The 18,155-nt window shown below is 43.8% G+C and overlaps 1 protein-coding gene and 1 long non-coding RNA gene across 6 annotated transcripts in view; both read left to right on the top strand.

Moving 5' to 3' along the window:
* The window catches only part of LOC309501853, a 197,242-nt gene that overhangs the window by 95,698 nt on the left and 83,389 nt on the right, over positions 1 to 18,155 (top strand). The window lies entirely within an intron of this gene.
* Positions 1 to 18,155, top strand: part of gjc2 (gap junction protein gamma 2) — a 154,645-nt gene that overhangs the window by 132,764 nt on the left and 3,726 nt on the right. Inside the window, exon 1 of one of the 5 annotated variants that reach the window (XM_082174063.1) lies at positions 14,308 to 14,383. The exons of the other annotated variants lie outside the window; for them this stretch is intronic. The gene's annotated coding sequence lies outside the window, so the exon portion shown is untranslated. Of the gene's footprint in view, positions 1 to 14,307; positions 14,384 to 18,155 lie in introns of those variants that run through there. 5 annotated transcript variants of the gene reach the window in all.

Here is an 18,155-nt window from a genome sequence, read left to right as displayed (position 1 = left end):
GAAGAAGTCATTATGGTTGATGGCAACAGTGACTGACGGACATCGTTTGCCAGTTCAGCATATGGATCCTGCTGACATTACTCGCTCGCTTCTGCACCATGCTGTATGTCGGTCTGTTAGAGCACAAAATGAGACAACATGGGCAATACCGTTCACACAGATGGTTTATTAATAATGCAGAATGCAAGCAGGTGTCTCAGGTGAGAAGCAACAGGATGGATGATCAGATTGAACTTAGCTGAGTAGTAACTGTCTCTGTATGGTAGGAGGTGGGTCACGGAAGTTCTTAGAAAGAATTGCCGAAGAATGAAGACGGATGATGACGGTTGGGAATTCTCAGAAGGTTGAATCAGGTTGGTAAGTAGCCAGGTGAGTTGATCAGCAGTTGTGAACAACAAGACCAGATGAAGGTGAAGTGATGAGTGACTGCTTTGAAGGGGTCATATGATGGTTCTAAAAAGAACATTATTTGTGTATTTGGTTTAATGCAAGGGGCCCTATTTTAACGATCTGAAACGCAAGTATCAAGCGCGAAACACAAGTAACTTTGTGGGCGGGTCTTGGGCGATGTTGCTATTATACCGGCGGGATAAATGACTCTTACGCCCGACGCAAATCTAAAATGGGTTGGTCTGAAGTAGCTTCATTATTCATAGGTGTGGTTTGGGCGTAACGTGAAATAAACCAATCAGAGCGACATCTCACATTCAAATCAAATCAAATCACTTTTATTGTCACACAACCATATACACAAGTGCAACAGTGGTGAAATTCTTAGGTGCAGTTCCAAGCAGCATAGCAGTCATGACACAATGGACGAAACAATTTACACTTACAGATTACACCTCTAATGTGCGCACGATAACTCACAGCACCATATATACTATACAATATACAATAAATAATGTACAATATATAATATAGACATCTATACATACACATGCGAAAGAAAAATAGATGTAAATATACAGTAGGTTAAGTTGAGGTGTTTGAGATGCAGTATGTTTATGGTTATTGATCACTTGGGATCAAGAGTTTAGAAATCGAATTGCTTGCGGGAAGAAGCTGTCATGGAGTCGGCTGGTGCGTGTCCTGATGCTGCGGTACCGCCTGCCTGATGGTAGCAGTGAGAACAGCCCATGGCTCGGGTGGCTAGAGTCTCTGATGATCCTCCGAGCTTTCTTCACACACCGCCTGGCATATATTTCCTGGAGGGAGGGAAGCTCACCTCCGATGATACGACTGGCAGTGTGCACCACCCTTTGCAGGGCTTTGCGGTCGCGGGCGATGGTATTGCCGTACCAGGCAGTGATGCAGCCAGTCACGATGCTCTCTACAGTACTGGTGTAGAACCGTGTGAGGATATGGCGGTTCATTCCAAACTTCCTCAGCCGTCTCAGGAAGAAGAGGCGCTGATGAGCCTTCTTCACAACGGCCTTGGTGTGGACGGACCATGTGAGTTCCTCTGTGATGTGGACACCGAGGAACTTGAAGCTGCTGACTCTCTCCACCGTTGCTCCATGGTGATGGGGCTGTGTTCTCTGCCACTCCTCCTGAAGTCAACCACTAGCTCCTTGGTCTTGCTGACGTTGAGGAAGAGGTTATGCTCCTGACACCAGCGTGACAGTTTAAGAGCAGGCGCGCTTGTTCTAAAGCGGATTCCTATTGAAACGGCAGATTTGCCAGGCGCGCGCCGGCAGCGGTTCACAGCCGAGGAGACCGACGTTCTCGTCAGGGCCGTAAAACACAGAGAAGTGATGTTGGGGATGGAGAAACACACCCAAATTAACTTCGGTTAAACAGGCGTATGATAATTTGGGTAAATGTGTAAGCTAGATGTATGCTTTTATAATAATCTATCTATCTATCTATCTATCTATCTATCTATCGTAATAATGTATGATTTACAAAAATGAAAACTGCTGCTTCTGTGTAGATGAGAGAATCAAAGTGTATGCTTTAAACTAGTTTTTTTCGGTTAGTGGCGGAATTGTTTTCTAAACCTGTAAAATAGCATGAGGGAACGTTTGCGCCGGAACACGCCTCCTCTTTGCGCTGAACCGCCCCTGGGAGTGCAAGTGTATTTCTTAGTTAACCGACGTGCTTCTGTGGAGGGAAAAGTCCGCTGTGCGCGGGTGCAAAATAGGAATGATACATGCGTCGGTGTACAAAGTCAATTGCGCTGGGTGCAAGATAGGGCCCAATGTGTTTATGTGGTTTTAGGTACATTTTTTTTTTTTTTTTTTTTACACATACTGTACATTAATGTTGCTCCTCTATGCCCCGCCTTTCTGAAACTTTTTTACAAAGCTCATCGCTCTGAAAAGCGTGGTGTGCAATGATTGGGCAGCAATCCAGTGCATTGTGATTGGCCCAAAAATCACGTCCATTACCATATTGTCACGCTCCTTACCATATTTGGAACATCAGCTCCCAAAGCAATAATCACAGGTGATAATGTCGGAACTAACCAGGCTTGGGAGGGTTACTTTAAAAATGTATTCCGTTAAAGTTACAAATTACTTCATAAAAAAAGTATTCAGTAACGTAATCCAAGTACTATAGTATGAAAGTAATGTAACTGATTACTTTTGGATTACTTCAAGGTCACGTATATAAATAAAGTCAAGCAAGAAGAAATATTATAAAAAAAATATTAAAAAACCTTTTATTTATTAAGAATTTGGTCCAGTGTACAATATTTTCAAAATACACACACAGACAAATTTATGTAACGGACTATACAGACATCTAGTGGCTAATGTATGGTATTACAGATTATTTTGTTTTATTTTTTAACTTTTTTAACTAAAAAATAAAAACACAACATTTAAAAATTTTACACGATCTACATATTAGTTTATTTTAAAATAGGCCTACATGTTGCCTAAAGCCGTGATCTTTCTTAATTTGTCTGACTGAACTTGGGGCGTCGGCAGTGGGAGTTCCCCTACGTTACCTAGACAGCGAACTTCCCGTTACGTGAGAAAAGATAAGAAAGGACATTTTGGGTACTAAAAAAGCTACTCTCCAAAATAGCAGCGGAATTTCCATGAATTAAAAGCAATTTTACCCGCTGGCAGCATCGTTTCTACTAGCAGCAGTGATTCAATCTGCGTCTGAGGAGATTGTAGAAAGCTGTTATTTGCACATGCACCAGTGACCGGGTCGCACACGTGAGTCATTACTGTCAACAGAATCAGGAACTACTGTATAATCAAGCAGTGCTTCATATAGTGTTATTATGCCAAAATACTTATTTATTTAGTTTTAAATGAAACCATTGTAATCCTGAAAGTATTCCCTCTTTTTTCAAAATGTAACTATAATCTGATTACTACGTTTTTTGACGTAACTGTAACGGATTACAGTTACTGGATTTTTGTATCCTGATTACATAACGCCGTTACATGTATTCCGTTACTCCCCAACCCTGGTACTAACTTATCAATTCGAGCCCGAATCTGATCTGGAAAATGCAGATGACCAAGCTGATCGATCAACTTTGCCAGCGCGACTGGACCAGAACGTATCCGATTGGTAAGGTTTTATTTCATTGGGGACATAATTACGGATTATAATGACTTGTACTGTCTTTTTACGCGTCGCACTACGGGTGTGAGAACACTATGTAAACATAAAACTATGTCTGCATTTGTGATCGTAGAAACGACAAGCAAGCGCTACTCTATACTGCTCAAAACTCGCGTTTGAGTAGTCAGTAGCAAATTCTTAAAATATGAAAACATACTTACAGGCTGTGTCTGTGAGTCAGAAGCGCCAGACTGTACTTGCAAAGATGTAATTGCCCCACTTTTTAGAATCAGCCTTTGTGCACAACACCGGCCTTGTACTCTCTCAGGTTCTGGAAACAGTCCTCCGAAAAATGCGCATTTTAGAAATTTTTGTTGTACTGTTCTGGAACAGTGTTGTAAATAAAGCTTAAAGGGTTAGTTCACCCACAAATTAAAATTCTGTCAGTAATTACTCGCCCTCATCTTGTTCCAACCCCATAAGACTTAACTTTTTGGCTGAGCCTTAACTTTCACAAAGAATATCTCTTTAGGTTTGACACTTTGAGCTTTGTAACTCTGCAGATCTTATACATGCACAAACAGCTACATAACACACTAAAGAAAAAGGAAAACAAGAAATCGCATCATATGACCCCTTTAATACTGTGAGTGGCACAGGTGTGTTGAGTTAGAATTCCGGTGATGATGAGTGAATGGGTGGAGCTGAGCTGACTCTGTGACAATCACACACTGTGCTCATATTTTTCTCCTTACCTAGAGACACTGGTGGTCTCACATTCATCTCCTCTAAAGTTCAGAAGAGATCTCAACAACATCACACACTGTGCTCATTTTTTTCTTTGTGAGTAAAATGGACCTTTACGAAAACTCTCCGCCGGATTCACAAACGCTTTGTATACCACAGATTCGGTAGTTAACGTGTGTATGTTAATGTATTCCAAACATTCGAAAACAGGGCGTGCGTGCATGCTCATTCATAATTAGCATAATCCCCACCCATGAATTACAACTATGCAAATTACATGTCCAGGAACACTGTGGAATCTTTTGGTTTCTTTCTCAGGTTTGGCTCCAGTATATTGCATAAATGCTAAAAAGACTAATTGATATGCCTAACAATAAATATTCAATTATTGTGTGTCCACCAAAGCATTTTAGCCAGCTAAAAAATGCCTGGTGCCAGCTGGTGGCGCTTGAAAGCACTTTGCAAGCGCAGCATTTTTCCAGCTGAGATACAGAATATCCATGGCAGTAATGTGTTACTAGTATCTCATTTTGAAGAATATTACTGAATATAAAAATCCAGTAACCAGCAATATTAACTTCTCCATTGTTGTAGAATGATTGGTCAGGGTAGAATTTGTCCCGCCCCTCCTCGACTGCGTTTGGACGGTTGGGTAAAAAGTGACATTGACGAGTGCTGTCTATTACCCAAAGTTGAACAGTTAAAAAAAATAAAAATAAAAGACAGGGCAAATCAACTTGCGAAATATTATTATGGTACATAGTGCATCAAAATGCAGTTTGCCTAAATTAGAACACAGAACATTCAAATGTTTTACACACCATTTACACGGTGTAAATTCTGTCGTACCTACTAACATCTTGAAAATACGAATATTTTTGTGAAAATTGATGTCAGAACAGCTTTAGAAATTATTTACACAATTTGTTCTGCTCGTGTTTCATGAATGAGGCCCATTGTCTTTTAATTCAGAATCCTACCTATATAAGTGTTAAGCCTATAATGAGTAAAATCAAAACATACAACAATAGGTCCATGATTCTGCACCAGAAGAAAAGAGCAATCCAAAGATTAAGTTGACTATGCTGATTCGTCATCTCCACAGTATAGCGAACGAGCGCACTTATAGAGGGAAATGCACCTTTCAATAGGATTTCATAATCAGAGTATTTGTTTTCAATTCGAATTGGTTCATTTAAAAGTAGACATTTCAAACTTTCTATAGGCCTATTTCTCATGTCTATGAGGCAAGTCTGTGAATCCTATACGCTGAGTTTTGGTTAATATATGTGATGTTCTCCAGTTCTTCTTGCAGTCGAAGATGGAGCAACATTCTGCTCTTAAATTTAAGTAATCTGCGGCGCATCACGGCTCCGACAAGGTTTTGTTCCATCCTCCACGCATTGCCAACTCACACCAGGAGCATTTTAGAAGCGAAGCAACTGGATTCGTAAGACCACGAGATTTGCCATATTTGTATTTGAACTGTGCGGCTTGGACGCAGCGTCCATCAAAAATAGACTAGGCACCTAACTTTAGCAAAGCAGCGCAGAGAGCCGCTTCTGGGACGCTAAACACAAGCTTTGATTAGAGTGGCCACGATCACTGTCGATATTTGGTATCAAACGACAAGACATATTTTGATACTCGATGGTATCGAGGCAAATTGGCCTGTGCCTAAAAAGTATCAAACTCGATACCAAGCCCTATTGACAGCACAAATGCAATGATCTTACCATTGATCTCGCCAAACACATTGTGCCTCATTAAGACATTCACATATTTGTATTGTGAGTTGGCAGTAGCCGCGTTTCCACTGTCGGGCCAGTGCGAGCCAGGGCTTTAAACGGGCCGTGCCGGGCTGATAGCCTCGGGCTAATAGCACCGGGCCTGCGTTTCCACTGTCGGGCCAGAAGCTCCACAGCGCTTCACTAAAACACGCCCGTAACACGCCTCTCTGGAACAACGTCACACTAACCCATTCACCAACAAATGGAAGTTTTATCAGAAAACTAATCCGAAATCACTGGAAACAGCGTTGAAAACAAACATGATAAAAGCGGCCGTTTGCTGGCATTTTTGTTGTTTACTTGAATATTTAAAACCCAGGCATCGATGTTTTACCACAGGTTTACAATAAAAAGTGATACATTGATCATAATGAATTAATTTATGTCAAAATTGCACATTAGTCACTCAGAAATAAATTACCGTTAGGTCTATTTCACAAAAGAAAGAGGACACACTTACGTCTTCTGTCGCGTCTGTTACTGTTTATCTGGTAGTTACAGGACATATTGACATCACATTTAGAAAGAATGATAATTTCTACAAATATATGCCACCAAATATACGACCTGAGGAGCTTTAGCACTCTCTCGACTCCCATACAGATATTTTCAGTCAGAGAAACAGAGGAAGCTCCCGAAAAAAAAGTTGCTTTATTTTATGATAGTCCGGTATAAAGAGACGAGACGTAGGCTACTGACAGATAAAATAAAAACATGACTGTGATAGTCATGACTTTATGATTGGTCTGATTTCTTCAAGCGTTCACTATGTTTTTTTACTATGCGTATCTTCAAGCGTTTACTATGTTTACTATGGTAATGGTTAGCGCGCATAGTCTTTTGCATCACAAACACAAGGCATTCAAACATGAACGCGAGTTAAATTATTTTGAAAGTCTTTAATGCTGACAGAATCATCCGGCGCTGCCGTCTCCCGACTCAGGTGAACTCCGCCTCTGTTCGTAACCACTCCTCTAGCCCGAGCTGGCCCGCTCTGGCCCAAGGTATTCGACGGGCCAGAAATCCTGGCCGTTGGCCCTGAGTAAGCCCCGATCAAGCCCCGGAAGTGACAGTGGAAACGCGACTGGCCCTGGCACGCACTAGCACGGCCCGGCCCTGGCCCGACAGTGGAAACGCGGCTATTGAGGTCCACCCTATTTCACCATGGTCCACTCACGGTAAAATTTCTGGCCTCGCCACTGAGTTGAAATATTCATCTCTATGATGTAATAAAAGCCAGAAAACCAGAAAGGGGAAAACAAGTTGTTTTAGTAGCTTGGTTTTAATAAAAGCTGCTTTGGACTAACATGGAAGTTTTAAGTTCTGAAACTTTGTGTATTTTTTATTTTAATTTTTTATAGTACTATTCGGTTGTTAAGTCGTGACGTAACCACTCTCCGATAATACTCTTTCCGGGTCCAAAGTCCAGGTCCTCTCTACCTACCTACCGCTTTCGCTAGTGTTTTGGTTATTATTGAGTGTTTTTACAATGCTGCAGTGCTGTGTCCCGTGTCCCGAGCTAACTCATTTCAACCTCGTAAATCTTCTTTTTCATTGATGCCTGGACTCTACCCTTAATTATGCCACCTGAGTGATGAGGTACACTAACCACTCTGTTGGTGTTAAAGGAATTTAAACCCTTTTTGACCGCCAAGGGTGCCTCATTAAGAAGGACGTGATCGTAAATAAATGTACAGGTTCCACCATTGTTATTTCTGGAGGAGAGGAGCGCTTGGACCCGGAAAAGGCTAAACGTCACGCGTGACGTCAGACTTAACAATCGGATAACATCTCATATGTCAAAAGATCAAGGACATTTTTCTTAGTTCATGACCCCTTTACAAAAGCCTAGTGTGTGATACATCTAGTGTGTGAAAACTAAATAACACATAATAAATAAGACAATCAACATCATTTAAAAGCTAAAGAAATAAATTGGTTTTCAAGAGAGATTTAAAAAGTGATATGGAGGGAGCAGCCCTAAATTGTGCTGGCAGGCTGTTGCACAACCTAGGTCCCACCACCGAAAAGGCTCTATCTCCTCTACGTTTCAGCCTTGTATGAATGAGTAAATAGTAGTACGAAGAAGACAGGCTCACTAGGCGTGATCCCCATTCAGTCGACGTCGACTATGTCTGACGTTCTCGACTGAATGGGGATCACGCCTAGTGAGCCTGTCTTCTTCGTACTACTATTTAATCAAGCCAATTCAACATTGGCGTGCGTGATTACATGTCTTGCCGACCTGCTGTGCGGGAATAAACACGGACGTGGACACACGCACCAGTTGCCTTTCGCTTCGCAGCCGATCGGATGTCTCTGAAGTTAATACTGTTTACACAGCAAGCGAGTGTGTCGGTGTTCTGGCGGGAAGACCTCCCAGTGTTGGTGTTTCTACAGCGTGAGTGCAGCGGTGATCGCAAGCTTCTTGAGCTCTCAACTGCTTTTTTTAACAGCAACAAATTTCTATTTGTTTGTGTGTTTGACGGTTGGTTAGAGAGCGAGAAGTGAGTGCTTCACTGTTTCAGTTCACTGATTCAGTGTTGCCGCGGTCATTCCCCGTGTGCTCCAGCACTGGTGACGGTCCCATTTCCTAAAAGAGCAACACGGGTGCGTTTGCATCTTAAAAAAAAAAAAAAAAAAATACATAAAAAAATAAAAAGATTTCATTCTGACTGTGCGTTTCTGGATGCATTCATTACCACGCCCCGCCTTCGGGTGCTGCGTGGGGTGGGTGACAGGAGGATAGTGTTGGATGTCTTGCCCGGTAACCATTCCCTGTGGGCTCCTCAACCCTCCCTTCCACCGCAGCCGGTGGAGTCCCCCGTGGAGCGTGCTGGTCCATCCGTAATGGGTGGACCGGCCGTTTCACCCGGGGCTCCCCCAGAGGACAGGACGCCGATTGCAGCATCGGAGGGTGAGCTGGCCTCTGGAGATGATGACTCTACTGCGTTGTCTCCCTCTGGGAGTGTAAAGTTGCTTGAGCCGGATCCAGAACTGTCAGCTACGCTGATTTGGGCCGCCGAGGCTGTCGGGCTCGAATGGAACCCTCCACCGTGTCCTGCTCAGTCTCGGTTGGATGATTGGTATCTCGGGGCGGGCCGTGCTGGTTCTCAGCTCGCCGCCCCAGTGCCCTTCTTTCCCGAAGTGCATGGAGAGCTTACTAGGTCGTCGATAGCACCTTTTACTGCCGTGGTTCTTCCCCCCTCGCTACCCTTGAGGGAGGAGCGGTGAAGGGTTATGAGGCTATCCCTCCAGGAGGCTTCTGTCTAGGCACTGGAAGGTTGCAGTACTAGTGGCGCTTTCAATAGATCCCCATTCAGTCGACTACGTTTGACGTTCTTGACTGAAAGGGAACGTCCTGGTTGCGTATGCAACCCACCGTTCCCTGAAGGAGGGAACGGAGGACGTAGTCCCCTCACCACTACTGCTGGACCACCGCTGACTCCGGGGGCCGATTGGCTCCTCAGCGAAAAAGCAACTGGTGCGTGCGTCCACGTCCGTGTTTATACCCGTGATGCGGGGCGGAGCGTGTAATCACCCACACCAATGTTGAATTGGCTTGATTAAATAGTAGTACGAAGAAGACAGGCTCACTAGTCGTGATCCCCATTCAGTCGACGTCGGCTACGTCCAGGACGTAGTTGCATACGCAACCAGGACGTTACCCGATAGTAAGACTGATAGCACTAAAAAGTAAATTATTTACGTATGAACAACTTTAAGATGTACAAATGTGTACATATCCTTATGAATATTAAAACTGTGGCATTAATATCTTGATTCTATTGTATTGAGTGCTGCTCGGGTGCTGCTTCCCTGATTTTCATTCTCTTCAGCGAAGCTCTACGCATCCTGAATCCTGAGAAGAAGCCGCCGCCGTGGAAACAAGCGACTAGAAAGCAGAGGAAAGCGTCTGAAGAAGCCGGTCATCTTCGCCGCCTTCAGCCATCCGTGCCTGCCACGCTATCCGGCGACAATATCCTTTCACTGCTGTGTGTGTTCGCCGCCGCGTTTTTGTAAAAATGCCTCGCAGTTCCTGTGGCTCGTGCCGAGTCCCGCTCAGCGCTGGAGACCGCCATGTGATCTGCGCTCTGCCTGGGTCGAGATCACGCAGCTGTCGCTCTCTCTTCGGGAGGCTGCGTCCACTGTGAAGAACTTTCAATGTTGACCCTGCGGGCTCGACATGAAGTGTTTGACGTCGAAGCTGTCACTCCGCCCGTCACTGCTGGACCGCGCAGGAAGAAGCGCCGCTCCCAGAGACCACCGGAGTTTGTAGCGGCAGTCAAGAGCTCGCGGAACCCTGCCCGCGAGCCTCTCTCTCCTTCTCCGCCCCCCCTCCCGGACGCACAGCTGCCGGCTTTGGCCCTCACTGCCGCCGCCTCAGGGGACGAAGCGGAAGGAGATGCCGCTGGTGACAGCTGCTCTATCCTGGCCTCAGACAGCGAGGAATGGTCCGGTTCGCACCTGCCTCCTCTGTCCAGGAATCCAGCCGGACACGCTCTGGCTTGGATGCGGAACTTAGAGAGAAGAACAGACTGAGAGAAACGCCTTCATATAAACTGTCTGGAGATGATAGCGGTCAAGAACGTGCTGAAGCGCTTGTCTGTGGTGTCCCACGTGAACCGCCAGGGCGGTGTCAGATCCAGGAATCTCTGCGATCTAACAAAACGCCTCCTCGTGTGGGCTCAGCACTCGCTATGCTCCCTGAACCTGAACGATGGCCCAGACAGACTGTCCAGGGACAACATTCCCCCGGGAGAATGGTCCCTGCATCCTCAGACAGTCCAGCTACTATGGCGCCTATTCGGCAGGGCGGAGGTCGACCTTTTCGCGTCAAAAGACAACGCTCACTGCCCAAAGTTCTTTTCAAAGAACGAGGACGCGCTGGCCCAAACCTGGCCCAGGCTCCCACTGTATGCTTTCCCTCCGATCTCACTGTTACCACAGGTAATCAAGAGAATCAGGGAAGCGCGCCACTCGGTGCTCCTCATAGCCCCGCGATGGGAGAATCAGACTTGGTTCCCAGAGCTGATGTGGCTGTCACAGGTAGCCCCATGGCCGATCCCGGCGAGAAGAGATCTGCTCTCTCAGGCTGGCGGCTCAATCTGGCATCCCCACCCAGAGCGCTGGTCTCTGCATGCGTGGATAATCAACGAATACCCGTTGCTTTGCCAGACGGGGTCGTGAACACGATCACGCAGTCTAGAGCTCCTTCTACGAGAAGGCTATATGCGTCGAAATGGTCTGTCTTCTCCTCATGGTGCACCGACAAGAATCTAGACCCACGTACGTGTGGGGTTTCGTGGGTGCTCTGCTTTCTTCAGGAGCTGTTGGACAAGGGCAGGTCCCCCTCCACGCTCAAAGTGTATGTGGCAGCTGTTGCAGCGTTCGCTAGGCCAACGCGCGGCCAGTCAATAGGAAGGAACGAGCTCATCATCCGCTTCCTCAGAGGAGCCAGGAGGATGAATCCCCCGCGGCCCCCATTGGTTCCGATTTGCGATCTTTCTTTGGTCCTAGAGGTCCTGAAGACGCATCCCTTTGAACCGTTAGACTCCGTGGATCTGAAATATCTGTCGCTCAAAACCGCGTTTCTGATAGCTCTGTCATCAGTCAAACGCGTGGGGGATTTACACGCGCTGTCTGTCAGCGCCGCGTGTCTCGAGTTTGGACCGAATGACTCTAAAGTCATCCTCAGACCAAGACATGGCTATGTCCCCAAGGTGATTGGCATTCCCTTCAGTGCGCAGTTATCTCCTTATCGGCTCTGCCTGCATCCGGTAGCGAGGGCGATGTTAAACTATGCCCTATGCCCTGTCAGGGCGCTGAGAGTTTACATTACGCTCTTTGTTTCGTTTGGTGGGCGCACCAAGGGTCTCGCCGCCTCGAAACATAGCCTGTCCAGATGGATAGTGGACACTATCGCAGCAGCATACGCGTCTAAACACCTGCAGTGCCCGTTGGGCATCAGGGCTCATTCCACTAGAGGCATGGCCTCGTCGTGGGCTTGGTCCAGCGGGATTTCTATTCATGACATTTGTATGGCAGCAGGCTGGGCCTCCCCCTCTACATTTGTCAGGTTCTATAACCTGGAAGTTCCCGCCTTGCAGGCTAAAGTTTTGTCAGTGTAACGGGATGTATGCTCTGCCCGCAGTGTCTGTGCGCAGTCTACTCTCACGTGACTTAGCTCTCCTGGTTGAGCTGCGCTATTAGGGTTGATGTTCTTATAATAGACCGGCAGCGCCACTCTGTATTCCCCTACAATGTGCTTATGTACTTGTGTTGGCCCGCGTTGCTGGCCACCTGATTCCCACTATTTATGTTCCCTGGGCTCCCCTGGGACTCATATAGTGGATGCTCGGCGCACACTGTGTTGACAAGGGGTTCCCGTAGCGTAAGCAACTTACACAATATGAGAGAACCTCTCGTAAGAGAACGTACTCGGCTATCTAATGTAACCTCGGTTCTCTCTAGAAGAGGGAACGAGTATTGCGTAACCTGCCGTGCTCGCGCCTCAAGCTGATTTCGCTCAGTCGAATGAAAACCAGGGAAGCAGCACCCGAGCCCGTCCTTTTACACACTAACGCCACGCCCATTCTGGCGGGCTCTGACGTGTAAGGGCGCGCGCGCCCTCAATTGGGCGTGACGTCACGCGGCGCTCAGTGGTTGGCTGCTGCAGTTGACACGCGGCAGCCAATGAGCGCGCTAGACAGCCGCTCTAGGTCTGCTAGCTGCTGCACTGTGTTGACAATAAATACAAAAATTAAGGATAATTTTCTGGCTTCATATCTCAAGCAAAGATGACTTTCTCGTAGCGTAAGCAACTTATGCAATACTCCTTCCCTCTTCAAGAGAGAACCGAGGTTACATTAGGTAACCGAGTACATTTTCAGGTACAGGTATAAAGTAAACAAATGTAAAATAACACTGTATATTCTTAACTGTATAAATTAAATACATATTAATCCTTATTAAAGTAACAAAAGTTATTTATTATGTTATAAAACACAGCAGCGCAGCAGGATTATTAGGCTGCTGTGACTTTAAGAGCTGCGCAGATCCAATATATACTGTTACACACGCGTTTTATTTCTCAGCTTAAAAGTATAAACTATATCAAATTGCATCTTGGTAAGATATAAGTCATTTGAACATCAAATATATAACATTTGATATATAATATATGTACAGTATATATATATATATATCATTTTTACTTTTGTATCATTTGATACATTCGAATATTTGAGTAAGTTCTGGGGTAGGGTAAGACACGAAGGATCCATCCGTTGTATCCTTCAATGCCCGTGAAATGAAGGATGCAGCCTCTGTATACAAGAATACTCAACAAGACGACCATTTTGATATAATTTTTGGTGAATTAGAAGAAGTGAATACCAACTCCATTCGTCTCCGCATGCTGTCTAATGCGTCTGATGTGTGTGAACTTCTTACACAGTGAATAGAATTGAGTTCTCTTTTGTGTCTTGAATATTTAAATTCGTGGTCGTTTAAAACCACATGCAAAGGATGAAACTTTTGTGAAGATTCCTGATCAAGCCAGTGACAGTGTTGCACAGTTGACCTGAGCATTATTCACGCTGACCGTTATTGACGAGCCCTGCTGTATTTTGTACAGATTTTTTATTTATTATTGGCAAGTACTGTATTGTCCCGAATATGAGACAATGTTTTTTTCTTGGAAATACATCTGAAAAAAATTGTAGTCTTATATTCGGGGTCTAAACTTTTACGTTAATAATACACCTGCAAGAATAGGGAGCGCCAAATATGAGTAAAACGAGTGTTCCTTCCGCCCAGGACTGATAAACGCAGCGGAGTCATCAAGCAACTCTCATTAAGCAGCCAAGAAATGCGATGTGTCAGAGTGTAATGTTAGAAGATGGCAAGTCCAAAAAGACAGTCTTAAAAATGTTTAACAGTCAAAGAAAAGCTTACCGCATTCCTAAAAGTGTCCGCTTCAAAGAAACTCACAGGCAAGTGTGTCATTACATAGCCGATAAAAGAAATGAGGGGCTGCCTATAACCGGTGCCCTCATCCACCTGAAGGCACTGGAAATCGGCAAAAAGCTGCAATTACCCACCATTGAGGCCCATCATGTCTTATTTCGGCTACTTACTTGCCTGTCAATATGATGCCAATTTGATGCAGCGTAATCTGTAATCCTTGTAATGTCTTTTCAGCGCTATGTGATCGGCCTAGAGAAAATATCCACCTGGATGAGATAGGTAATGCTGATCAAACACCTGTGTTTATTGACATTCCATCATCTGTCAATGTACATAAAAAGGTGAGAAATCAGTCGCAGTGAAATCTACTAAATGAGAAATTCGGGTTATTTTTATGGGATCTATGCCATAAAGCGGGGCTATTCAGTTGGCGGGCGTAATTTGTTCCGGCCCCTTAAGTAGCCAAGTTTGAAAAAAATATCTCTATAATAAATTTAGTTCAGTCGGACAACGGGCCCTACAGTTATGAAGTGACGCACGCACATCTGTTCCATGCAGCACGAGCTGTAGCGCAGAGCATGGGTCACGTGACCTTAGGAGAGTGGCGTGAGCAGCGGCAGCCTCTCCCTTGAGACGTGATGACTGACAGGACGATGATAGATGAGGACTTTTATCTGTTTAATTTCTTCTGTTTATTTCTTTCTTCAGTTTTTTCCCCACAAAAAATTGGGAAATTCAGTGAAACAACATTAACCCTACTACAGCCTAGTTAGACAAAATGTCTTTCTACTTTGAAAAAAATTAAAGTTGATGTATAAAACAGGCAATTCAACAGCGAATGGACAGAGAAGTATTTGTTTACATCTTTCTGTGCTAGGCCCGTATGTTTACTCTGCAACAGTGGTGGACGAAGTACACATACCATGTACTTGAGTTAAAGTAAAGATACTCAAGGTAAAATATTACTCAAGTAAAAGTAGAAGTGCTGCCTTTAAACATTCACTTGAGTAAAAGTACAAAAGTATTTGCCTTCAAATGTACTTAAGTATCAAAGTACTATGATTTTTTTATGGCTATAATGTCCTATTATAATTTTTGTCACAAGACTCTTGCTTAACTCAGTCTACGTGAAGACTCTAATGTCACTCTTGGCACATCAATCTATTAATAAAATGACATTAATTAGTCATATATATATATATATATATATATATATATATATTTGAATTGAATAAATTTTTTGTGTGTTTAATTTTTGATGGAAGGGGACTGTTCCCATAAGGTATAATACATTTACAGTATTTACTGTACATATTTTTCATGAGCGTCTATGGTCATAATTATAAACATCCTAATGTTATGATACATTCATATAAACCTGCACAATGCCATTGAATATATATATACACACTACATTATGGGAGCAGCCGATTTCCCTACAAAATTAAACACCAATGCAGTGTTTCTGCTACTCCTCAGAAAAAAAAAATGCTATTATATGCAAGTAATTTTAGTGTCAAGGTAATAAGCAATGTTCATTATGCGTCAGTATTTACCGATAATTGCTGCAATAATAGCTGCTGCTCTCTGCCCCGCTTAAAATCATTGGCAACACAAATTGTTTGGAACTATTGAGAGCTACACGAATCACGTGACCGTGCGGCGGCTAGATCACAGTAGGCTTGTTCGACTTGAAACGGCACACTGCACAGACCAATCGGTGAATGACATTAAAATACCGCGAGAGCGATTAGAGAGTAGACGGCTCTGTATGCTTTTCAATCGCTCTCGCGATTTCGCTCTATACTTTGATGTCATAAACTGATCGGTCTGTGTAGCGCCGGTTCAAGTCGAACAAGCCGTGTGTGTCGCAACCTCTTATATACTGTCTATGGTCGCAACTCTCATATTTAACGGCTCTGGTTCGCGCTTAGTAGATACCGCCAAGGCAAGTTCAAAACAAAGCGCGCACGTTGTAGGCTACTGTGATTGGTGGCTCGTTTGACCAGTTAAGTTTTTATCCACTCATAAATAAAAAGGAACGACTGATTTTGAAAATGTAGTAGAGTAAAAAGTAAGATATTTGACTTTGAAATGTAGTGGAGTTAAAGTAAAAGTCTTCCCAAATTTAAATACTTCAGTAAAGTACAGATACGCAAAAAAGCTACTTAAGTACAGTAACGAATTACATTTACTCCGTTACTGTCCACCACTGCTCTGCAATGAGTGCATATCCGTGTGTAAAGAATATAACTTGAGAAGACATTTTAAGACTAGCCATGCTAACTTTGACCCCACTTTCCCACTGGGCTCAGATGCTCGGTGACAGTTTTTTTGGGGGCTAGCTGCATGGTATGAAAAAAAACGTCTTTCCCTGTATGGAGCTTTACAGAACAAGAGAGAGCTACATCAGCATCCTTACGAGTGACGTGGATATTAGGGGAAAAGAAAAGGCCATTTACCAATGCACCAACTGTCAAGGAGTGTATGCTTGCGTTAGTTGAGGAGGTGTTTACAGATGAGAAAACCCGAAACAGCTTGCATGATTCAATCAAGAAAATTCCCTTATCAGACACCACACCTATGAGGAGAGTGGAGGGCCTTGCATCGGGCATCTTTGAGACTCTGCAGTGGATGAATCGACTGACAACAGCGATGTAGCCCATTTGTGCCTTGATGTGAGATTTTTGAGCTACTTGAGCTACTTCCTTTGGAGGGACACACGACTGGTGAGGTCATTTTTGATGCAATTGTTTCATTCTTTGAGGAGAACAAGCTGGATTTGGGACGTATTAACATGCAAGTAACAGATGGTGCGCCGGCAATAGCAGGCAGGATTACACAGGTGATGATGGGTTTCATAGACACATTGAAAACCAACTTTGCCAATAGGTTTGATCCTTTTAGTATTCCCACTGAAGTGAGGAAATTTGTTAAGGACACTTTCTGTGTGAATGTTGAGGGAGAGTTTGCATCAAAAGCAAAGTACAGTCACTAGATGAGGCGTCTGTACAACTTGAGCTCATTCAGTCATCAGATGACCTGCGGCAGTCATTACAGGTGACAGGTTCTGAGATGTTTTGGACACATGAAGTCAGCCAGGAGAAATTCCCTAATTCAAGGAGTCTCACCATTTTTTGTTCTCACAATGTTTGGCACTACTTAAAGTCATCATTCTCGCACATGAATGCCATTCAAACGAGTAAAACCGCATCCCTCACAGCCCAGCACCTCCACCACTGTATGCGTATTGCGCTGACAACATATACACCTGATTTCACTGCTGTTGCGAAATTTTTTTATTTCTCTCATTAGAAGGCAGCCTAAATGTTTGCCAATTATTGAGATGGCTGTTGTAATTTAAATAGGGCTACTGAAATAATTTACTTTGACACAAAAAAAATACAAAAAAAATAAAACAATGTTATGTTCCATGTTATGGATTTTTTTTGTTATGTGCACTTAAGTCACCGTTATATGAGTTAAATTCTAAATGAGTGCGATATTGCTGTCGGATTTATCAATTTGAATGTAGAAAAAGCCTACAATGCATTGTTGTTTTTATGCAGTTTCAAAATACAACGTCTGAATTTGTTTGTAGAAACAGCCTATTGTACAATGCACTGATGTTGTTATGCAGTTTCAAAATAAAACATGAGCATGTTTAAATGTAGGAAAAAAGTCTACTTGGGTGTCTTTGGTGCAAAAATACAACATATGGGCTCCTATATTGCTGTTGTGTCATCACTTATATTCCAAGCCATATCTCTCCGGCCCCAACTGCGCCCCCATGACAAACTAATTGAATAGCCCTGCCATAAAGTGTTTATTTCTGAATGTGATTGTTGTTGGTACATTTTACCAGTATTTACTTTAAATAAAAAAATTGAATATGAAAAATATGCAATATGAAAATTATTTTCAAATAAAGTATTTTCTTTAAAAGACAAGATTTGGTCTTCAAAAAGCCTTTTTCCAAAAAGGAGTAGGAGGAGGAGGAGAAGGAGGAGGAGGAGGGGGGGGGGGGGGGGGTCGTCTTATATTCGGAACAATACGGTATTTAATTCTTTTATCCAGAGAAAAACGTTGGATTATGCAACAGACATTATACAG

Source organism: Leuciscus leuciscus, assembly GCF_965113295.1.
Source record: "Leuciscus leuciscus genome assembly, chromosome: 6".
Lineage (NCBI taxonomy): Eukaryota > Metazoa > Chordata > Actinopteri > Cypriniformes > Leuciscidae > Leuciscus > Leuciscus leuciscus.
This window is presented reverse-complemented; position numbering and strand designations above follow the sequence as displayed.